The following is a 26198-nucleotide window of genomic DNA, read 5'->3' as shown; positions in this document are numbered from 1 at the left end:
ATTGAATTATCACACTTGCTGCACCCATGCAACTGTTTAGTATAGAGGACTAAAATGAGTCCAGTTATAGAGGATTTATATTACTGCAGTTCCAATTATCCACAGTCAATTGATCGAATGCCGTGTGATTTGCACTGTCCAATAACAGTGGGTAATAATACAGGTAGTGATTACTAATATTTTTTGTACAGCACTTCCCATGATGGTCAGACAACCCAATAGGTCATTGAGCATCATAAGAAGCTTATTAGGATATGTAATAACCAAAATTTATAGTTTTAGCGGTTGTCTAGCTTTGATTTAGACCTATTGGGACCTACTTTTCATGGAAATTATATCTTATGTTTATCTGTTGTTACTGGAAAAACACCATAAAGAAAGCAGCAAGCGGCATAGTTTGTCTCCAAACCACCTCTCTTTCTCTTTTAGATGCTTCTCTGTGCCACCAAGCTCCGTTGCATCCCAAGAATGGACGCTAAGACTGGCAAAGCATGGAGGAACACTAGAAGAAAAAAACCAAGAGAAACAGGTCGCTATTCAGGACAGTTCAACTTGATCTGGGAATGTAGGGCCTTGCATTCTTCTGTTTCTCAGTCTCACGTGTGTCTTTAAGACCCCCATTATGTTTTAGCTCAATAAATGTTTATTAGGGGGGGGGGGCGGAGCTGAATGGTTGTGCTAAGCCTCAGCTCCTGCACAAAACAACACAAATCAGGGGAAAACCCCCAAAAGAACTGGCACAAAGCACACTTTAGTGGAGCCAGCGAGACGGGGACACCCCGGTGAACCCTCTGATACCAGAAACAAACGTATGACCCACCGAAACCCTGCTCTGCTAACCTGAGGCCCACTGGAGATAGAGCTATGGAGAGACGGCAGCTCTCCATGCTGACTGACCTGGGTAAGGATCCTAGGGGCTCCCTCCTCTTACCCCCCCTCTAGACCGATGGGGGTCATCTCGGTCCACAGCGTGCGATGGGAGAGGTGGACACGGACAACAGCAATGGGGCAGCCAAGCACATGGCGCTCCCAAAATGGCTGCTGCAAGCCTATCAAGTGAACATCCTCACAGACCTGAAATGGACGAAAGCAGCGACATACAGCAGCACATAAACGCAACCTTTGCCCGATTCTGGTCCAGTCTCAGAGAAAAGATGCAAATACCCCAGAGAAAACCGCAAACCCAACTAAGGGCGAGCGGAGTCACGAACACAAAGAGCAGAGAGCGGCTCCCTGGAAGCAGTGGGAGACGAAACGGCAACATGTAAGTGAGCCGTGACCCGCGATACCTACTACAAGGCGCCCCACACGCACAAGTACCCCAGGCAGACTCCCCGGGATCCCCGCCCGCGCACAGGTGCCACACACCTAACCCTACAGGACCGAGCTCGTGGTCGGGGGGCCCGGAAAAGCACTAAATTAACACCGCTTCAACAAGAGGGCCGGAAATTGACAGAGCACGGGAAAATACACCTCAGAGCCAGTCCCAGAAAGACAGAGGACCCGACCCTTAATCAATCTGAAACCCACAGAATGGCGGCACACACCCAGATGGAATCCAGGGTCTGGTATGGGGCACGGGACCAGCGAGAGGCTACAGCCACACATCTGCCGACGGCACGACAAGAGCTTCCTCCCCAGCCATACCTAACTCTTTGAACTGCCAATCTATCTTACTGCCTTTATGATTTACTCCCTTATATGACTCACGTACAACACGATCTGCACTTAGACACAGTGCACAGCATGCCTGACTACACTCTAGGAACCACACACACTGCGCCAGTTGTAGTCATACATCATTACTACCACCGACCCACCACAACAACAAAACTGCTTTGGCACCCCAATCAACACACATAGCTGGAAGACATAGTGACACTGTGTACCTCTCCCAGCCGCATGAAACGGCAATTAAGCAACATATCCTTCTTCAATAACAGTCAGTTGACAAACCTAATGACCACACTAACCTACGCACTGACTATCAACACTATTTTGTTCATCGTCTTTTACTAAAACTATAAAAATGTGCATTGTATATCATGCCTTAACATTGTTTTAATATGTCACTCGGAAAACTGACAGTTGTTGTTGGGGCACTGTGAGCAACTGTACCGTATACATTTGCATCAAAAATAAAGATTTTTTTTAAAAAAATGTTCATTGAGGTTTCAATAAACATAACAGAAGACAATAAACAAAAATACATTTTCCGAAAATTACTCTTTCAAGAATAATAAAGGATGTTCTTGTTTGCAGTTGAGAAGTCATGGTACATCTGTAATGTTTCCCTATATTAACGGATCTTGCTATCACAATTTAAAATAAAACCCGGTATTAAGCTGATATAACGTCCCATCCAGAGATGGCTTTTGTAGTCACTTGATCTTTGAGATATCCTTAAATAGAGTAGCCAAGGTCTCCTTAGGGCTTTGTTTCCATGCTATTTAGAAGGAAATAAGCTTGTTTCTAATTACAACTTTGTGGCCTTCCCATATAATTGTCGGGATACCTTGGGAGTTTTACTCTAACTAATTCTGAAGCCATGACAGGAACACAGAGGAATGACTAACTTAGTCACCAATTGCATTGTTTGGGTCGGTGGAGGGTGGAGGAAACCTATAGAGTTAGCATGCTATGTTCCAACCATGTCATTGGTTCAATCCCACTTCTTCTTAGAATGTGTAAAAGTATGTGAGGAGTAAGAAAATAATCAAGCCCTTAATAAGAGCTGTGGGAGACTGAAAAAAAGACATAGACCCTGTCTGTAGGTTGCAATCTACTAGCTGGTACTTCCAGATCAATGTGCTCAATCTGGATATTTCCTGTGTGTCTGGCTGTGTTATATGTGCCATGGAATCCTCAATTTGATAAAGTGAGACATTCAGATCCCCTCCACTATGAGGGTGCAAAAATACTAAAAAAAATACTAAAAGATTTTAAAGTTAGGGGCGTGTACTATTAATTCTCTATAGCTCCCATCAAGAAGAGGTATCATCCCTCCCGACAACAGAGTTCGCCTGTTCGACAAACTGTGTGTGGCTGGAAAATAAAATGGCTTCCACCTTGGATTTAACAGAGGGATTATTGATATAGAAGGTCTGCATAAAACCGTGTTCCCACAGAGTTGGCAGGTCGCTGCCCTAGTGTGTTACTTGAATAAAAGCTATAGACATTTTACGTGCTCTGAGGTCTAGCATCAGTTGGGACCATTTTTCCAGTATATTTAGACCTCTGCCATTTATAGTATAGAGGACCAGGTCCACCTGGGTATACAGCACCATCCCAAACGGGACAAAAGGAAATGGTATGAGAAGTAAAAAACTAAAGAATGGGAGAGAAAATTAAATACTTTGAAAGAATAGTGGGTAGTCAAAGTGAGGGAGAGGCGTTATAGAAATTTCAGAGGAAGACAGAGAGAGAGAAAGGAAGATAGAGGGAAAAAAGGGGGGGAATAGCATGCAACTAATCACCATTTAAACAGAACAATAATTATGCGGCACCATATCTCAGACCTGGCTTAGTAAGTCCTTGTTAATAACTTGAATGTATGTAAGCATACGTATCTTCCCTCTGTCCCCATTCCCCCAAACCTCCCTGTAACGGACCACCCGGCATCCAGACTGGGTACCTCCACCAATCAATGCTTCCTAGCTGACGCTGAAGACCATAAGCACCGCACTGGACACCATAGACCCTACGAACCATGGCAGCTTGGTTGGGGTCTCGCTGTTCCTTCCCATCCTGGACCAAACTCCTGGATCCAGGGACTCAGTGGGAAGGCCTCTCCTACTCCAGAGAGCGTAGCAGGAACAGCTCTTATAGGAGCTAGTGATTAGAGCCCAGGGGAGTATTGTGATATAGCAATCCCCAGGGTGAATATAGCTGTCCCTCCACACATGAGACGAGGCTCTATGTTGAGGGTGAAGAGAAATGGAATTTTAATGATGCCACAGTGACCTTTTATGACAGTCCCCATGCAAGGGGTACGCCCACATGGACCTTGTTGGGGACAGGGACACAAACTTACAAACCAATAATATCAGAGTTACAATGCATGTCACTTCCACATACAATACAGTAAGCCTTCTCCTCTACTTAGGAGATGATTGAGTCAAACACTATACTAAACTCAATTATCTCAAAACACAAAAATAAAAAACATTTTTACAAAACCCCCAAAATACCTTAAAACACATAAAATCCCCATAAAGTTACATCCCCTGATAGCCCTGATCTGGGTGACCAACATATCCCAAAAATTTTAAGGAAGTCATTGTTTTTACTGACCGCAGGCATGATCACATAGCCGAAAATAGTTCCATAGAATCGCGGCTAAGTGCAGCTGGAGGACTGACTGAGAACCGCGAGTTCCAGGGCATTTGCGGCTAAGTTCGTCCATGCGAACAAGATGGCTGCCACCTTGTGATCGTCCATTGGAATTGCGGCCACCCAGACGAACACTTAGACCACTGAGGTGGAAATTGCAATAATGTATCAATTACGCTTAACAAGCTCCAGGGTGGTCTCCGGTTTGTGCGGCTGTTCGGTAAACGAGCCATATAGTCCCAATTGCACGAACAGAGCCTGTTATAAGTACAAGAGGCACAAATAGTGCTTTTAGATAGGGTTTAACACAGGGGTCATAGACACAGGGCAAGAGGCTGGCAAGTATGCCACTCCAAGTACCCTTGGCGTCCAGTTCGTCACACTCCCCAACTTTACAACCCTCCCCATGATCTCAAGGTGAAGTATCCCCCAACTACTCCCCCCAGCTACAGCCCAGGGGTTTCAGCAACAGAAATCCTCAGCACACTCCCCCCCCCCCCCCAGTATGTTTTAGATCTATCATACTTAGATATGTGTACCCCTTCTTTGTTGCTTTCCTCACTATTGTGTGCCCCTTTCTCTGAACGATATTTGCTAAAGGCTAAATTAACACTTACATTTTCAGCTGTATTTGTGGAAAACCACAATTTGGCTATTTAGAAACATTGGACTAGATCCAAATATATCTGTAAAAATCTATTTTTTACATATGACTTTTGGCCACCCCCTCAATTTCTTCAGCCACCCAAAGTGAGAATGCTCAGGCCAGGAGCTCTTGGATAGACAGACAGGCATACAGATAGGCAGAAAACCATGACTACTGAGCAGTTCTCTGTTTTTTCGATGTGATGATCCCTTGATGGCAAGTTGCACTTTCACAGAGACTAGTTGTGTTACCTCTTTCATCCTGCAGAGCCATGATCTGCCTTCTTCTTTCTGTAAAGCCACAACCTGTTTTTTTACTTATGTCTAGTCTTCTGATGAGTCTTTAAACCTGCAATGTTATGTGTTGCCTTCATTCCAAGCTCCAGGTGCCAGATAGGCAGAGGCGGCTCTATAATTAGGCAATTTAGGTGGCCCCTTAAGGCCTTGAGCTGGCTGGTAAAGCGCAGCCGCCTAAATCACCTTAGGGCAGAGTGACGTGCCGGGCTTTCGGTCCATGACAGAGGACCCGGGGCTTGTCCATTATACCGCCGGGTGCGAGGCCCCTCCCGTCTGCCCAAAGAGCCAGACTGCAGTCTGCAGCTCCACCGGGTGTGAGCTACAGACTGAAGTGTCTCGCGATCCCCAGCACATATACAGGTAGACAATGCCATACACACTCAAAAATACACATAGTGACTGTACTGTATGTCTGTATTAGTCAACATTTGTCTCTGTGCATCAGTGTGTTTGTGTGTATGTATCGGCATTTATTTGTGTATTAGTGTTTATATGCGTGCATTTATTAGTGTTTGTGTGTATGTCTGCAATGTGAGGGTGGTATGGGTAATGCAAAGGTAAAGTGCAAGTAACATATACATTATATGCATACATACATATACAATACATGGGGAAACACATATAGGATAATATTTCAGTTTCGCCTAAGGCCTCGCAAAGTCTAGAGACGCCCCTGCAGATAAGTATATGTTTTAAAACTACAGCTTCCATGATGCTTTACCATTATAAAGCATGCAAAGCATAATGGAAGTTGTAGTTCTACAACATCTGAGGATCTACCTTTTTGGCACCCCTGGTCTATATCAATAGACACAGTATGTGATGTTATACCTGAATACTACAGTAGTATTACTAGTATAAAATTTGTATACGTTATATCGATTTAATGTGATTTTCATTTTCTGCTTATGGCTTCTAGGAATCAAGAGCTGTACACTGATAGTTGATTTGGTTTGTTGAAATTGACTTTTTGTTAATTTGACATGTTGGCTTGCTTCTCACGAACTTTAGAGTCTTCGCCATCTATAACTGTAAAGAGCAGATGGAGTGCCACATGTGTTGCATATACTGCTACCAAATATATATTTGACTATTGGTCTGCCTAGTAGTTTGCAAGAAGATAATGTAGCCCTGCATATAATTAAAGTCAAAGGAATTCCTTATGGTGAACTACTTCAAAGACCATTAAGAAAAAAAAAACTCTCCTTCTCTTGTTTGATGTTCTGCAAATAGAGTGAAATTGAGGATTAGCTTCATGGCCCACTTCATTATCTGATGTGTACAAGGCATATCTCTTGTCAGTAGGACCAACACCATCTCAGCTGTTGGACAGTCGGGCAGATATATAATAATTGGACTAAAATGCCATCTGGTTAGCAGAAATTATTTAGTTATCCCATTCTTTTTAAACTACAAAGGGATGCGGTAAAACCCACGCAATATCATTTGCATCTGGTATTTGATTAAATGTAATACATTTAAAAAAAATACATGAATATTTTTTTAAATCTTTCTGACTTTAAGACTGTCCACCATGGGACTGTTAAAGCAATCATTCGGAAATGTCAAAGATTTAGAATGGACATGTATTATATGTAAAAAAAATTGTGGTGTGTTTTGACCAAACACATTACACTGAAAAATGTACTCATAACTAGCACCCTTGTTTGTCATACATATTATAACTGCAGAAAGCAAAGAATGTCAAATTTGATCCCTAAAGAAAGAATAGTTCAGTCATGACACATACAATATACAATATATTTATACTGTTGTGCTCAAAATTTTCATACCCTTGGATAATTGGTAATATATGTACCATTTTTAAAGAAAACATGAGTGAGCAGGCAAAACACATATCTTTATTTTCATATGAGATTCATATTCAACTGTAGGTTATAACAGAATGGCACAATCATAAAACAAAACATGGCAACAAAGAAAAAAAATAATTGACACCGGTGACGAAAGCAACTTCGCCACTGGGTTTTGGAGGGGACTACTTGCCAGCCTTTTACCCTGTGACTATGGCACTCAGGGCCGGATTAACATAGGGGCTGATGGAGCTGCAGCTTTTTTTTTTTTTTTACACACTACTCTTAGGTTTGCCACCTGACTGGTATTTTACTGGCACAGCCGGTATTTGAGGCTGACTGGCCATGCTGGTATTGCAGTAATACCGGCACTACAAATGCAGGTATTTTTCTCCGAAAAAATGGAGATTACTCTGCAATATCAGCACCGGCCAGTAGTGTGTGGAGAGAGGCAGGGATAGGAAGTTGCAGCATATCCCTGCCTCTCTCTACTACTCACTGATCCGTGGGGGAGCAGCAACACAGCACAGAGTCCAGACAGCTGCTCTACAGCTCAGGTAAGTGAGGGATGGGGGGAAAGGCAGCAGGGACACATGGGGACACTGAGACACTAGGAGACACATGGGGACACTGAGACACTAGGGGACACTGAGACACTAGGGGACATATGGGGACACTGCGACACCAGGGGGCACATGGGGACACAGACACTAGGGGACACTGAGACACTAGGACACATGGGGACACAGACACTGGGAGACCTGGGAACACTGAGACACTTGGGGACACTGAAAAACATGGGGATACTGAGACACTAGGGGACACTGAGACACTAGGGGATACTGAGACACTAGGGGCCACAGACATTAGGGGACACATGGGGACACAGACACTAGGGGACATTGAGACACTAGGACACATGTGGACACAGACACTGGGAGACCTGGGAACACTGAGACACTTGGGGACACTGGAAAACATGGGGACACTGGGACACATGGGGATGCTGAGACACATGGGGATGCTGTGAGACATAGGGACATTGGGAGACACTGAGACATTGGGACACTGAGACACTATGTCTCCCAGTGTCCCCATGTCCCCAGCCAGTGTCTCTAGTGTCTCAGTGTCCCCAAGTCTCCCAGTGTCTGTGTCCCATGTCTCTCAGTGTGCCTAGTGTCCTCGTGTGTCCCAGTGTCCCTATATGTCCCAGTGTCCCCATGTCTATGTCCACAACTGTCCCCATGTCTCCCAGTGTCCCCAAGTGTCTGTCTCCCAGCCAGTGTCCCCTAGTCTCCCAGTGTCCCCTAGTCTCCCAGTGTCTGTGTTCCCATGTCTCTGTGTCCCTAGTGTCTTAGTGTCCCCAAATGTTTCAGTGTCCCCATGTCTCCCAGTGTCTGTGTTCCTAGTGTCTCAGTGTGCCTAGTGTCCCCATGTCTCCCAGTGTCCCTATATGTCCCAGTGTCCCCATGTCTATGTCCACAACTGTCCCCATGTCTCCCAGTGTCCCCAAGTGTCTGTCTCCAAGCCAGTGTCCCCAGTGTCCCCTAGTCTTCTAGTGTCCTCTAGTCTCCCAGTGTCTGTGTTCCCATGTCTCTGTGTCCCTAGTGTCTTAGTGTCCCAAATGTTTCAGTGTCCCCATGTCTCCCAGTGTCTGTGTTCCTAGTGTCTCAGTGTCTCCATGTCTCCCAGTGCCCCCATGTCTCCAAGTGTCCCCATGTCTTAGTGTCCCCGGGTCTCTCAGTATCCCCATGTCTCACTGTGTCCCCAGTATCCTAGTGACATGGGGACACACTGAGACATTGGGACACTGGGAGAAATGGGGACACTGAGACACTGGGAGACTAGGGGACTGGGAGACATGGGGACACTGACACTGTGATACATAGGGACACTGGGACACTGGGTGACTTGCAAGACTGAAAAGAGACACTGGGAGACAGGGAGACACTGGGAGCAATCCATCTATAGAGCAGAATCAAACTGTGTAGTTTTCTAGTGATTTTACAGAATTTTCTCTGATGTCACTCCTTGTGATGTCATGCATAACTAATTAATTATACAAATGATTAGGCTGGTATTTTTTTCCAAGAAAGGTGGCAGCCTTAACTACTCTTCACATACTCTTGCTTAAAGGAGCACTATAGGGTCAGGAACACAATTATGTATTTCTGACCCTATTATGTTAAAGCCACCACCCTGGCCCCTTCTTGCCTCTCTAAATATAGTAAAATATTACTTGTATTCAAGTCTGCAGCTGCTGGCTCTGCCTCTGAACTGGCTGTCTGCTGACATCATCAGAAGTGGTGGTCTGAGCAAATTACAATACTTCCCCATAGGATTGGCTGAGACTGTCAACTAGGCAGATCAGGGGGAGAGCCAGCACAAGTCCAACATAGCCCTGGCCAATCAGTATCTCCTCATAAAGATAAATTGAATCAATGCATCTCTATGAGGAAGGTTCAATGTCTGCATGCAGAGGGTGGAGACACTGGCAGTACTGCACACTAGGCAATACTGCCCCAGGGAGCACCTCTAGCAGCCATCTAAGGAGCGGCCAGTGGAGTTATTTTCTCTTAAAAGACAGTGTTTACTGCAAAAAGCCTGAATGGAATGATTCTACTTACCAGAACAAATACAATAAGCTGTAGTTGTTCTGGTGACTATAGTGTCCCTTTAAGTTTGGAAGCTTAAGAGGGATGTATGGGAACAAAACTTGTGTGGACTGGCTGACAATAAAATTAGTTTAGGTAATGCAGACGTTGGTCTCTCTAACACTGTGGCATGTTCCCTTTCTTCTACACTCACTACATACACCTTTTCTCTGTCTCAGGAACTTCTGCCTGCTAGTAAGAAGGTAAGGAGACAAGTGGATCAGCGAGTGCTAGGGGACAGTGCTTAGAAAGCATGGAGTGAGAGCATCATTAGACGCATTTATGTCAAGCTCAGGGTGCTGCCTGCATAGTATGCCCTTAGTTGGACAGCCTGCAGGATTGGCAGGCAGCCTGACATGCATTCATGCCAGGCTGACCTTCCAATTCTTTGGACAAACATGCCCCCTTTTTGGGCATGTTCACCTCTTTTGGCAGGTCTGGTCACGTAATTTGTGCCAGTGGCACACCCTTTTACCCCGCCCATTGACTTTCTGCTTCACTGGACACTGCTGTTAGGGGTTATGGATTTACTTAAAATATGAAAGCATAAATTAGAGAGAGCTTAGCATAGAGTATGTGTTTTCTTATAGCTGCATTCTATGAGTTTCCCTCCAGCACCATCTCCATCAGATACATGACGCTTGGGAGGTATGACTGTTTTAGTGTTTTTGGTCGATAAGATTCCGTAATTAGGCCCAGGCCTAATTGTCAGCACCAGGCCCACTGTTCTCTTAATCCGGCCCTGATGGCACTATGAAACCAATCTGGCAAATTTCAATGTCCAAACATGGAAAAGTGGAAAGCCCTATATTTGACCCCTGTAGGTTTGCAAAAATAAATAAAACCTGTACATTGGGGGCACTGTTGTACTCGGGAGATGTTGCTGAACACATATTGGGATGTTCTTTGTCAGTAACACATAACAGGAACTGAGAATCCACGCCTAAAGTACAAAGTGAGAGAAAAAGAACACAAAAAATGACTACCCAAAAGTTTGACAAAGGCTGGTGGTAGAATTAGTGCATTAGAAGTGTTAAAATACCACCATTTGAAATACCCTAGGGTGTTTACTTATATATGGTTTGATGGGGGTAAATTATATTGTCCGACTTAAAAAATGTCCCAAATAGGACATGGGTGCATAATGACCAGCTGTCAAAATTCCAAGTTGGAAAACTGGAATGCGCACCCTCCAAATAAGGTCTTTTAGCCCCCTGAGAACCTGACAAACCTGTACATGGATGGTCTCACTGCACTCGGGAGATGTTGCTGAACACATATTGGGGTGTTCTTTGGCAGTAATACCTAACAGGAACTGAGAATTCATTCCTAAAGTACAAAGTGAGAGAAAAAGAACACAAAAAATTACTACCCAAAAGTTCTTTGGCAGAAACCCTTCTCAGTACATGTATTCTTAAATTGCTATGTGTGTCAAAAATTTTTTTTTTTTTCATTTAGCATAGATTGGCAATAAAATGGTTGCATGAAAAGAGTTAAGTACCCCAAGTTTAACACCTTAGGTTGTCTTCTTTTAAAAAATATATACATGTGAAGGGTTATTCAGGGATTCCTGATAGATATGAAGGGTTTGGAAATAAAGTGCTATTTGCACTTGTAGCCCTATAACTTTTGAAAAAAAAAAAGCTAAGAACATGTTAACATTGGGCATTTCTAAACTCAGGATTTATTTAGAATGGGTGTTTTGGGCAGTTGTAGATGCGTAACATGTGTAACATATTTTGGGGGTCAAAGTTAGAAAAAGTGTGTTTTTTTTAAAAAAGTTCACCATATTTTATAATTTTGTTTATAGTAAATTATATGATATGATCAAAATAATGGTATCTTTAGAAAGACCATTTAATGGTAAGAGTAATAGGAAACTTACAGCTAAACACAAACACCGCAGAAATGTAAAAACAGCCATGGTCCTTAATGGTAAGAAATTTGAAAAACGGTCTGGTCACTAAGGGGTTAATTTGCATAATCCTAATTTAATTTTGCAGTGCAATCAAAATTATATTTTAATGCAATTTATACAATGTTTTATTGTATTCTATACATTTGTCTGTATTATTTGCCTATATTTTGGGTGACATTCTGATTATAAATGTAATCCTAATTTATTTTCAACAAATATAAAAACTGGCTATTTAAGTGCAGAAAAAAACATTTTCACATTGCATTTTATTTTTTTTTTACAAACAATAAACTGCATGATGCATCATGTTTTGCTTTTTGTTAAATTTCTTATTCATATTCTCAAATGTTTTTTTTTTGTCATTTTGGGAAGGATGACAGAATATTGTCACGATGTGACTGCAAAGAGCATACTCTACTCTGCCAAGCATGTGTGATAAAAATAAAATATGCAGAGACAAGGTGAATCTCACAGAGAGATGGCAAACAATGCCTAATTAGCTAACTTGTGCAAGAACAAAATGTTACAAGCACGCCTTAAAGCAAAAATGTTGGTGCCTGAGAAGTGACAGTTCATTGTTCCTTAACCCCAATAAGGGCTACTGCAGCATGTACTAGTTACAGATGTAGGCAACCTTCGACACTCCAGATGCAGCATGTACTAGTTACAGATGTAGGCAACCTTCGACACTCCAGATGGTGTGGACTACATCACCCATAATGCTCTTAAAGCTATAATGCTGGCAACGCAACATGGGAGACATAGTCTACAACATCTGGAATGCTGAAGGTTGCTTACCTAAGTACTAGTGGGAATAAAGCAGTGGAATAAGTCAAGAACATACTTACCTCTGCTCAACTTTCATGTTCTGTAAGATGGGGATACCCCATAAGGCCTATGGAATAAAGCCGCCATCGTGTGTATGCCACATTTGCCCTATAATCTTGTTTTCCATGTTTTGACTTGTAGGTTTCTCCCGGTATCATTTTTCTACTCTTTTCTCACCCTTTACTCAGTTCTCAATTAAATCATAGTTAATTCAACCTAAGTCGCTCCTCAGTCTGTGTGTTTTGCCACCCCCCACTTTGTTTTCTCACTGTGTCTTTGTTAGTCTACCTATCTCTATCACAATTTTATTTTAAATGGCTAGATCTCAGCTCACCGGCAAGGCCCTCTTGTATTGTAATTTATTTTCCCCCAGTTGTATAGTGCCATGTTGGCACTTTGTAAATGCCAGTAATTATATAAGAACTCTCTTAGATTCCCAGTCTCTTTATCAATCTCTTTTTCCCCGCTATCCACTAGTATTTTCCACTAGTCTCCTTTACTTTACCTTGTGTAATGGAAGTTGTGTGAGCATCTGGCTATGCACGTGTGATACATTTGTGCTGGTGTGGTTTCATGTGTGTAATGAGAGTCATGTGTGTATAGCAGCATGTGTGATGTTAATTTTGTGTGTGCACATATGTGGGGTGGGCTGCATATGCGTAATGGGAGTTGAATGTGACTGCATGTGTGTGTGTGTGGTATGAATTGTCTGTATGCTTACTATTATATTTTATTTATAAAGTGCCAACACATTCTGCAGTGTTGAACGGGAGTACAATTGGTACAAGTTAAAAGACAAACGTACAGAACATCTGAGACAACACAAAATATGAAGAAAAGAACAAATACAGGAGGACTTGAGGCTGCATGTATGTAAGTGCTTGGGTGGAGGTCTCACTGTTTTATTCCTCCTTTGTTTTGTTCAAGCAAAGCTTCCTCATCCATCTATCTGTTGCTTATGTTTTGACAGGACAGGAGGGCAGGAATCCTGGTGATCACGTGGGTGGAATATACATGGTCAACACGTACAGATTACAGTTCTTGATCCCATTATTTCTGCTTGTCAACTTTAACCAACACTGAGCAAAAAGCGCTGATGGTGATTAGGACGCCCTGGAGATAAACACCACATTGGGTGATTGAGAGACAGGTTTGTGGCCAGACTGCAAGACACATTAAAGGATATAAAACTGTATAGATAAAGGCAAAAAGGATACCCAACCACTAAAAAAACGCTAGGAACAGCAAACCTACTAAACAGTGTGCCCTCACAATCCCTGAGGAAGTCACCTAGACGAAACGCGTCGGATTACACCATTTGGGGACTTACTTTGATGCTGTTGATACCACCTTAGTGTGGATTTTATGCTGTTTTACTTGGATCCTTTTAAAAGTCTGCTATTCCATATATGCTGCAAATTCCATATATGCTGCAAATCCTGCCTGACTGAGGATGATGGGCCTGTTTAACATTGAAATCTTGTGAGTTCCATACAATCATCTTGCGTGTCACCATATTTTGGTTCTGTAATGCACTATATGCGATTTATTTATTTTATACAGATATCGCTTACTTCATCATTATAAGGTTGTATTTATATTTTTATATCTGCACCTTAGAAGTGTTCATTTTACACTTTGCATCCCTACTTTCTTTTTGTTTTGTATAGATAAAGGGTCTGGAGAGTGTCTCCCAAATCAACTTTTAGAATACGATGCTACAGATTCTCTTTTCTTGTGTTAGTTTACATGGTTACAGTAACGAAGACAACACTTTATTGACAGAGTTTTGTTTGACAGTTTGCTATCGTGAGCATTTGTAAACTTAGTTGGAAATGTTAATTAGAAACAGAAATAAAGTCATCTTCAAGGACATCCTAAGTTATGGTTTATTTGTTATTCAGGCTTAGTGTAAAATGACATTTTTACATTGAGAATTCTGTGATTAGGGTTAGTATGACTAATACTGCATAGACCACATACACACTTATACACATATAAACATATTATTAATACTAGGATTCCATTTGTGCGTGTAGCACACTTTCATGCAAACATCACACACATGCATGCATTCACTGTCACAAAAAGGAGTGACCCAACACACAGAATAATAACCCTCCAAATAGGTCAAACTAAAATTACCTAAACCGGACCTTAGAATGGCCGGACTGCACGTGAATAAAAGAGAATAGTCAAAATAAGCCCAAGTCAAGGGAACCAGAAATCAGACTGGTCAGTAAAAAGCTGAGTAAATACCAAATTAGCACAAAATAAGAAATAAACGCACTCTTGGGACACTAGCAAAGTACCCCAAATAATTTTTTTTATTAACAGGGCCAACTGATTGAGTATCATAGGAAGTATAGTCCATAATTTCTACTGGATATCTGGATGTTCAGCCAGTCAGTAACTGGCAACAAGGAAATCCACTGGTTAGTTTTTTTTCTAAAATACTAATTAACCATTACATAAGTGATTAAGTCAAAATTTCTGTAATTAGGCCCATCTTAATCTTCAGCTCTAGACACAGAAACATGTCAATCCAGCACCGTGTATGATTGCAGTAGCACTGAAAAAAAGCTTGTTTCCATGTACAACATACCGTATATACTCGAGTATAAGCCGAGTTTTTAAGCACATTTTTTGTGCTGAAAAACCCCAACTCGGCTTATACTCGAGTCCATAGTCTGTATTATGGCAATTTGCATTGCCATAATACAGACTGGGGCTGTGAGAGAGCGTTACTTACCTCTCCTGCAGCTCCTGTCAGCTCTCTCCTCCTCCGCGCCGTCCGTTCAGCACCTCGGTCAGCTCCCAGTGTAAGTCTCGCGAGAGCCGCGGCTCTCGCGAGATTTACACTGGGAGCTGACAGAAGAGCTGAACGGACGGCGCGGAGGTGGAGAGAGCTGACAGGAGCTGCAGGACAGGTAAGTACAGCTCTGCCAGCCCCCCTCTCCCCCCCACTGAACTACCAATGCTGGACCACCAGGGAAGGAGAGCCCCCCTCCCTGCCATATATCAAGCAGGGAGGGGGGACGAAAAAAAAATAAAAAATTATAATAATAATAAAATAAAAAAAGAATTAAATTAAATAAATAATAATAATAATAAAAAAATATGAAAATAATTTAAAAAATAACATTGCCCACCCCCCACCAAAGCTCTGCAACACACACACACACACTGCACACATACACATACACACACTGCACACATACACACACACTGCACTCATACACACACACTGCATTCACACACACACACACTGCCTTCATACACACACACAGCATTCATACACACACACTGCATTCATACACACACTGCACTCATATACACACACTGCATTCATACACACACACTGCATTCATACACACACTGCACTCATACACACACACTGCACTCATACACACACACTGCACTCACACACACACTGCATTCAAACACACACTGCACTCATACACACACACACACACTGCATTCATACACACACTGCACTCATATACACACACTGCACTCATATACACACACTGCACTCATATACACACGCTGCACTCATATACACACGCTGCACTCATACACACGCTGCACTCATACGCACACACTGCACTCATACGCACACACTGCATTCATTATACACACACTTTAAATAAATATTCAATTAATATATTTTTTTTAGGATCTAATTTTATTTAGAAATTTACCAGTAGCTGCTGCATTTCCCACCCTAGTCTTATACTCGAGTCAATAAGTTTTCCCAGTTTTTTGGGGTAAAATTAGGGGCCTCGGCTTATATTCGGGTCGGCTTATACTCGAGTATATACGGTATATATACTGTCAAAGATAGAGTATGAAAATCTGGATGGTGAAATGGACTTTGGAGAAGAATGTCCGGGTGCAGAGGCAGCGCCCACAATGCAGCCAAGGACATCTCTACCAGAGTTGCATAACAGGAGCCATCAGAAACACAAGGTGTAATTCTTAGTGACCCTGGCCTCCACTTGAGGTACAAAGGGATTAGAGGAACCAAGTATATCAAGAGGAAGTTTCATGGCATCATAAGTTCAGCTATTGGCCCAATACACAATGACCTGAGCATCAAAACAGAAGCCAGTAGGTCTTTCTAAGGGAAACCTCAATGCAGAACAAACTAAGAGAAGATCTCCAGATGGAGACACCACACCCCTATGAATCGGACAAGCCTGGAGGTCCAGGTAAATAACTCTGAGTTCAAGAACATTGACTTGAAGTCTCGCCTCCTGGGTTGACCAAGTTTTTTTTAGTCCTTCTTAACTTCCAGACAGCCACAACCAGTCAAGCTATTGTCCACTATAACAGCAGGCAATTAGTGCCTCCTGAACAAACACCCCTGCATCACTGACTAATAGGAAAATCAGCAGCTGTGAGAAGAGTTTCCAGTGGATCCAAACATAGCAGCTGAGAGAGATCTTTGACATTCCCATCCCACTGGGGGAGAAAGGATGCTTGAAGAGGAGATAAGTGAAACCTCACAAATAAAATCACATCTGAGATTTATAAAGTGCCAGCACATTATGCAGTGCTGAACATGAGTACAATTGGTACAATTAAAAAGACAAACATACAGAACATCTGAGACAATACAAAATTTGGAAAACAAATACAGGAGAACTTGAGGTTGCATATACGTAAGTGCTTATGTGGAGGTCTCATTGTTTTATTCCTCCTTTTTTAAATTAATTAATTAATTTATTTATTACTGGCATTTATAAAGTGCCAACATATTCCGCAGCGCTGTACAATTGGGAAAAAGACAAACACAATAAATACAGATCAATACAACACCCCGTGAGCTTACAATCTAAAGGGTAAAATGGAGACATGAGACAAGAGGTAGCAGTGGAATGTGTATGTGATGCCAGCGATAATTAAAAGTATAACTGCAGCAGCTGATAACATGTGAAGGGAATGATTGACTATGGTTATAAACAGCTGGCACTGCATGCTATTTAGATAAAAGAGACCAGGGTGGGCGGAAAGAGCCGAGCAAAATTAAATGGCCTTCTTGTTGCAGGGATGGATGTGGGTTAGGAAGAGAGATAATACAGTTACTTAAAACAAATTTACTGCTGGGAGTGGCAATCTGAGAGGTAGGAGGAATGGAGCAGGCTACCCATTTGTTATAAACAATTAACGATTTGCCAACCAAAACAGCCAGGTTATTAATAACTACATGTAACAGCAAGTACACAAGTTTATAGTAGTACACTATAGATAACAATGGTAGCATTATATACATTATAGCAAGGTAATAATCTGGTAACAGAATGAAAGATGTCCAGTTGAATATCTTCTGCATCTCAACTAGTACCTTTAAAGCTGCAGTGTTCCAAATTAAATACCTTCTTGTTGCAGGAATGGATGTGGGTCGGGGCCTTTAATGCTGCAGTGTTTCAAATGAAATGGCCTTCTTGTTGCAGAGATGGATGTGGATTGGGGCCTTTAAAGCTACAATGTTCAAAATTAAATGGCCTTCTTGTTGCATGGATGGATGTGGGCTGGGTTCTGCTCAAATAAAGTTTTCTTATCCCTCTGTCTACTGTTTATGTTTGACAGACAGGAGGGCAGGAATCATGGTGATCAAGTGGGTGGAATATGCATGGTCTACACATCTGATGAGTACAGACCCCTTGTTCTTGATCCCATTGTTTCTGCATGTCTACTTTAACCATGAGGCCATACCACCATGCTAGCCACAACTAATGGCGTTGAATCTGAAGCCAACAGTATGTGGAACAAATCTTCTCCAGGAAGAAATGCTACATTTACAGGGAGTTCAGAACTGACCCCAGGAATTAAGGTGCCAGATAACTCCATGGGAGATTGATACAACAGCCGTTTACAACCAACAGGGACACTGACAGGTGAGTATGACAAATAAGCAATTCGTAAGAGTTTACCTGTACCAGGATATTGCCTAAATAAGGAACACTTGAAGGTAGGCATTTGAGCTATTACAGCACTGACAATGTTAGTGAACACCATGTAAATCATGGCCAGCCCAAAGGACTGCCGGACAGGCAGTACACAAAGCATATAATGTGATATTGTAACAAAATGCGGGCCCTTACCATCAATGAAATTAAAGGTTTATTTTAAGTGCTAGCAGTAGGTCACAGTTAACACTTCCTGAAAGCCATTTTGCATATCAACTGTTCCAAGTCTATACATGTTCATCTCAAAAACATAGCTCACATCCGCCCCATTTAACAGTGGACACTGGTGCAGGTCCATTCCATTGTTCACTCTCACCTTGACTACTGAAATCCCCTTCTCAGTGGTCTTACGTGTTCCAAACTTGCACCGCTGTAATCTATAACCCCTTCTCGACCTTGGACTTACCAGGTACGTCCGACTAAAAATGGTTGTTAACAACCTCTGACGTACGTGGGGATCGTGATCCTGGGGTCTGTCTGGGAGCTCAGGCAGACCCCTCTGTCCGATCCAGCCCTCCCATGCCATGTGATCGCAGTGACCGGAATAGCCGGCTTATGCAGTTCCTGCAGGGGGCATGCTTGAGCTCTCAGGCAGTCCCCCTAATGCCTGAAAAAAGTTTTAAAAGTTCTTAAAAGTTCTTAAAAGTACATATGTATATATATATATATATATATATATATATATATATATGATCTAAGTACTTTTATATACACATACACATACATAATTCATTATTAAAAGTGTATTTTAATATTAATCTTTATAAATATATATATATATATTAGAATAGCATTAATTTTATATATCTATACATATAAATAAAATTCAAATAATCAATAAATAAATTAAATAAAAAAAAAAAATGATATACCGGTTTAAATTTGTTCTAACTGTATTTTGATATTAATATGCATATATATTTAAATAAAAATACATTTAGAATGACGTTATAAATACATATTGAATGTGACGGCAAGGCTCATTATCCTGTCCGCCAGCACCACCCATACCTCCCCCCTCTGTCAGTCCCTACATTGGCTTCCAGTTAGATATAGGGCTCAATTTAAGTTTCTGGCGCTTGCTTACAATTCCCTACATAATGCTGCTCCAATCTACCTATCCTACTTAATACACAATAGTGTATACCATCAGTGAATATTTTTCCCTCAGCGTACTTCTTACCCCTACTTATGCCCTTTTGTGTCAGTATTCCCCACTCCCTCTAGCACATAAGCACATTGAGCAGGTCCCTCAACCCCTCTATTCCTGTGCATCCCCTTGTCTGGTTACAATTAAGTGTCTGTTAGTCCACCTATTGTACAGCGCTACAGAATTTGCTGGCCCTTTATAAATAATAAAATAATAATACAGATACATAGCTTAACAGAACACATAGACATTTGTTTTTCTATTCTATATTTATGTAGTGTAAGTTTTCAATTTTAGATATGATTTAACTTCTGTCAGGTTTCTTTTTGTGCTACTTTTTTAACCTTTAATTCAACTCCATGTGTTGATTTTTGCTTTGGCAGTATCTGGACAGCAGCCGTTGAAAATGTTCTCCTAACTACTGTGGGCCAAATGCGTTTTGTTTGTCAGAACACCGGGCAATACAGACATCTGTCTAGACAGAAAAAAGAGACAATAAAATAAACAAAAACGATTCTGGTCCCCTTAGGGTGCAGGCACGATGGCTCTGCACTCAGCCAACAATAATATCGAAAGAATAAGAATGTCAAGCACAAACCTTTAAATACACATTTCCCTTATTAAGGTTTATTAAGGTGCCAAAGAAAAAAGTGACATTTTGGCCACACTGGGGCCTTTCTATGACAAAGGCCTATTACAAAGGCCATCCATGGCTGAAACTGAACTTTTTTCTTTGGCACCTTATTATTGAAAATGTGGATTTAAAGGTTTGTGCTTGACATCCTTATTCTTTCTAGACAGAAAATGGAGAAGACTGGCCATACTGGGAGCCCTTGTTAGACAAAAAAACAAATAAAAACAAAGGCATTGATTTAATGTTGTTGGATAAGCTTTACAAAATATTTAAAATTCCTGGATAACGTTTTAAAGTGATTTAATATTATGAAAAATGACAGTTTAATATATTGATATCTTTTTAGATTTGATAATACCCAACAATATTAAAGCAAAGCAAGATAATTTCCTGGAGTGCGTATACAGCGTGCAATTCAATGCTGCTGAAATTGGATCACTGGTCAGAACAGAACAGAGTTGAAGTGTTGACTTCTAGAGCTAAGGATTCTGTGGATGAATACACAATGCTAGGGACCATTATGCATCCACCCAGTGAACCAAACCACCAGACGTGGGAGAGGAAGAGACCTTTTTCGCAACCCTGTGGATCCTGGTAAATGCCTTTTGTCACTGGATTTTTAGGTGACAAGCTGCCCTTTCCCCCTGGCTGTTGGAAGAGCCTGATTGCCAGCCTCCATCTGCATGACTATAGCCCCTGGGAGATTTGGCCCTTTAAAAACATTATTTGGGCTAATGGATTTATATTGTGCTGTTGCTGGCCCTTTAAGAACTGCATTGTGGCTTATGGACTTGTATTGGACCATGCTGGCCCTTTAAGAAACATCTGGGGACATATTGAGACTTTGTGTGACAATGCCCCTTTAAGACGGTGTCCCCAGTCTTAGTTAAAATATTTTGTTCCTGGCTATTTTCCACTTGGTTCAGTAAATGGGGCATACTGAACCAAGTACCACACAGGCGGACCACCCAGAAGTGGAAGTGTGCAGGCAATTTACCTCCCAGGCTGTGAGGTTACTGCAGGTTAATTGCCGACCGCTGGGTGGCCGCAGTTTGTGCAAACGAACACGTGGCGGCGGCCATCTTTATTCATTTGAACGAGGTCAGCGGTATGTGTAGCCAAATCCATGGAACTAAAATCGGCTACACATTTCCGCGAACACTGCTGACCCTTACCTTCTCCTACACTGAACTTTCAGCTGCAGAGACTAAGTCCCGTTGGAAGATTCGAACGCACGTTCGAATGGGACTTAGTGGTTTTTCTGCACAAAATTTACCGTCCGCACAGCCAAAATCTATGGAACTGTTTTGGGCAGGAAAATGTGCTTGCAGTCGGTCATAAAGGACTTCCGTCTAACTTTTTATGTACTGGAGGGATTTGTATGATTTTTGGTTATGTTTATATTTGAAGTATGCTGGTTCTGAATATGTATGTTTTATGTGAATATGATGCATATTTTTTAAGTTACAGTGTATGTATAAAAAGTGTATTTTTCCTGCCTGTGATAAATTACATTAACCCATTGTGTTCAGTAATTATATCACAGGCAGAGGGGAGGGATTGTATGTTTGTTCTGGGTGTGTTTTACGGTTTTCCTGTATATGATTGGTTGTACTGTCTCCCACCCTGTGGGATGTCCCCTTGCATGGGGACTTGCATAAAAGCCAGTGTGTGGTCATTAAAAGTTCAGATCATCTTGGACCTTCATGAAGTTTCGGCTCATGTTTGGGGGATTGGAGAACTACACTCTGGGGATTGCTATAATCACTATACTCCCCAGGGTATAATCACTAAGCTCTGCTAAGAGCTTGTTCCTGTTCCTGCTCTCTGGAATTCGGAGAGGTCCACCTACTGGAAGCTGGACCCTGGTCTTGGGTCCAGAGTGGGTGGAGACGGCGAGACCCCAACCAAGCTGCGGCGGTTCGTGGGGTCTGCAGTGGTTATGGTGTCAGGCAGAGTACTTGGAGTCCTTGGAAAGCACTAGGAGCATCCATCAGCGGAAGGTACCCGGTTCCGTTACACCTGGTAACCATGTGATGGTGTAAGTTGAAATTCAGCCATCTCAGATCTGTTCAGGTAGCATCGCAAGATGCAGTCATTTTACAGTGAGCTGCCATCCAGGTATTTCTTGCTTAGTGGAGCTAAATCTTTTTTTCTCTCCCATGTGTCCTTATTCACCAGTAGGACCCTGGATGCAAGAGGATATTTTAATTCTACAAACTCAATACAGATGTACTCCACATATCAGTGAATAAAATATGTGTGGGACAAGGTATAGCGAAAGGTTTCTGAAGCATGCCTTGCATTAAAATTATAAATGAGCAGTAGTACAGATATATAACAATAAACTATTTTTATTGGTGTTCGTTAAACAACCATCCAATGGAAAATGCTGTTTGTCGTTGCATTCCTTTTTACTTGCAAAACTGAACTGAAATGAAAAGAAGATATCAGTAAAAAATATTAAGAACAGAAAAATTGGAAAAAAATAATATTACAGGAAAATATCTTTATTAACTCTTACCGACATTTTCTGCAGAACTGTAAATAATAAATAAATAACTTGACATATGCACAGTCGCCTTTCCGGTATATGCATGCTAAACCCAAGAAAAATCCCACAAATACTCGGACACCTTTATTTGGGAAAATTATCACAGCTTTATTAATATATATAAATAAGTAAAATTAATTTACGGTCATTGTCACAATAACATTACATATTCCCCCAACTCCTTTAACCCCTTAAGGACCAAACTTCTGGAATAAAAGGGAATCATGACATGTCACACATGTCAGGTGTCCTTAAGGGGTTAAAGGGACACTATAGTCACCCAGACCACTTCAGCTCAATGAAGTGGTCTGGGTGCCATGTCCCTCATGTTTTAACCCTTCACATATAAACATAACAGTTTCAGAGAAACTGCTATGTTTACATTTGGGGTTAATCCAGCCACTATAGGCGCGTCTGGGACGCTGGAGGCGAAATTTGCATCCATCGCATAGAGCGTCAATAGAAAAGCATTGAGAAATGCTTTCCTATGGACACTTTGAATACGCGCGTGGCACTTGCCGTGCATGTGCATTCGGCTCCAGTGACGTCTGACGGAGGAGCTGACGTCAGACGGGGAGGTCACTAGCGCCGAGGGAGCCCAGCGCTGGATTACGGTTAGTGGCTGAAGGGCTCTATAGTGTCAGGAAAACCACGTTGTTTTCCTGACACTATAGTGATCCTTTAACAATACTACACCCAACTCCTGATCTTCTTGACCAGGTCATCCCCCAAACCCAACCGAGCTACATCAGTGGCAGCCCCAATCCTGAAAGAATGTGTCCCAAACTGCCCTGGTCCCAAGGCCAATTGAAAAACCCTAAGGAACAAAAATTTGGACAATGATGAACTATCAGCATGCATCAAAAACAAACCTCCTAACCCAGAGCGAGCCACCCGGAAAGCCACTGCACAAGCCACCGGACAAGCCGACAGCCCTGGCACCACAAAAAAAGCGTTACAGCGGCACCCTTCCTGAACATGTTCGTTTTGGAATGGTGGAGATGTAGCACCACCCGATTCTGCCACAGTTCCACGCCTGCACACTGTAACACACCTCCGTCCAAGCAGTTGCTGCTCACTAACTCACTTTTCTGAATGCTCCTAAAAAGGCCCAACTAAACGCTTCGGAATACAACAAGACTTCGTACTCTGAAAAACAAACTCCTGGTAGCACCCTGAGTAAACCTTGTAGAATTTCAACGGACACCGGCCTGCGCAAATCCCGCAACGACCTGCCTCTCCGAAACCCCTTGATAGCCTGACGTACTAGGAAATGCTTGGTCAAATCCTCCCAGCCATTCAGCTTAAATAAAAATGCCAGTGCCACCATGTTTTTACAAAACAAATAACCTGCAAATGAACCACAGCAACATGTCGAACCGCACCGCAGCCGAATCCTGATCTCCCGGACACACACCATTGCAGCATCCCATTCTTTCCAAACCTTGATGTAGGCCAACCATGTGGACGGTGCCAATGATCCCCTTATGAGTCCGCCAAACAAGATGTCCCGAGCTGTCACACGTTCACCGGACAAGGCACTCCCTCCGTCTGAGCGACCGAAGCCACTGCCCGAAAATTGTTCCCACTGAAAAGCCACCACATTCAACAGCCCAGGCACATGTCACGCCCTGAACACAACATCAAACTGCATGCCCACGTACCATGCCATCCAGCATTCTCAATTTTGTCGGGAGAGTCCTGATTTCAAGGACTCTTGACTTTGTTCTCTGGTAACTTGCTATTGGGGACACCAGAGAACCTTCCCGAAATAGTGTAGAGTAAATGGATCATTAGACGTGTGTAACAAACCCTTTGTACCTCATATAGTACATTCGTTCGCACACTCCCAAACAGCTAGAGGCTTGAGTGATTATTGCCTGTTTGCATAGTACGCTAGTTCGTACTCTCCCGAAATCCAAGCAGGTCGTAAGAAAAATCAATTGCTTTGTCATTTGCATACCCAAACATCAGGCAATACTTGATGAAGGGTACAACTGAAATGCTTTATTATGGCCAGATGGCCTACTTTTATACACAGACCCCAAGCATGGGGTCTACAGAAAAAAACAGTAAAACACACCCGGGCATCGCTGTGTCTGAGAGATAATTGAGTGTACTTTGCTTAAACTAATCATCTCCCAGACACTAGAGGTACAAAATATAAAACATAAAACACCCTAATATATACATAATATGAATAGGTACCCCCATAAATTCTATTTCCCCGGATAGTCTGAATCTGAGCGCCTAGCGTGTCCAAATAGCACTCAGTTCCCACTAATGCAGCCGAATCGCCACCAGGGTAAAGTTTTGATCAACGGTACATCTGGCATCTGCCCAAAATAGTTTCATGAGAAGAGTGGTAGCGGTCGGTCACTTTCAGGAGTCCCAAATCGAACAAAATGCCAAACGGTTCCCCTGGCTCATAGGTAGCGATTGGTCCTCATGTCCGTGCATACCTTTTCACCGAATAGTGCTCTCCTGGATTGTTAAAAATAGAAGCAGGCATATAAATTCACCTGTGTTTACGAGGTTGAGCGTCCGACTTATAGTTCCAGACACTCGCCGACTAAGTCCCACTGCCTGTTTTTGGGAGACAAGATGGCAGTTTTCCAGCACACGTGTTGTTCAGTTATACAAAGGGCGGCCGCCCAGGGAGAGCACTTAATCTTGGGGTTACTTTGAAGCTTAATGAGCCAGGGGAGTGGTCGGTGTTCGGTAGCTCCAACTACCAAATGCAGGAAAAAATTAACTGGGCTAGGGAAACACAGAATTTGTCACAATGTGCTTGCGCAAATCGTAGGGCAGAGAACACTGAAAACATGATCCCTGCATGTTCTGCCCTGTTTGGGCCAGTCTGCCTGCTTGGCATATAGGCAATAGCCATGATTAGTGAAGGACACAATCATTCTTCTGTATAAATGTACTCAATTACTCCTGTCTGTCTGACTACATTATGTACAAATTGCTGAACTGCTCAATCATTTGTTACAATATAATTGAATACAACTTCCAACAGTTTCCTTAAATGACTTTAAACTTCTTAGCAGAGTTTTCTGATGGAAAATACCATTTCCTTTTCATTTCCCAGAGGCGTCTTTAAGTAGTTCTTAAAGACCTCTGATATTTAATTTTTTTTTACGTATCATAATCCTTGCTCATGAAGGCACCCCTAAAAGTTGCAATTCAGTTACAAAGGGAAAGTAAACAAAAAAACAAAAAAAATCTTCTAACATAACAAAACTGAAAATCCTTTATGACCTCAGCATCCCAAGCTTACAAAGGCAATTGCTATAAACTAGAAACATCTTTCACAGCACTCCACAGCTGTGATAACAACATAAAATGCAGACTTTGTTGGTGGTGAGGTGTCCGGAAAGGGGTCTTTCTGTAA

The sequence above is a fragment of the Pelobates fuscus genome, chromosome 5 (genome assembly GCF_036172605.1).
Source record: "Pelobates fuscus isolate aPelFus1 chromosome 5, aPelFus1.pri, whole genome shotgun sequence".
Lineage (NCBI taxonomy): Eukaryota > Metazoa > Chordata > Amphibia > Anura > Pelobatidae > Pelobates > Pelobates fuscus.
This window is presented reverse-complemented; position numbering follows the sequence as displayed.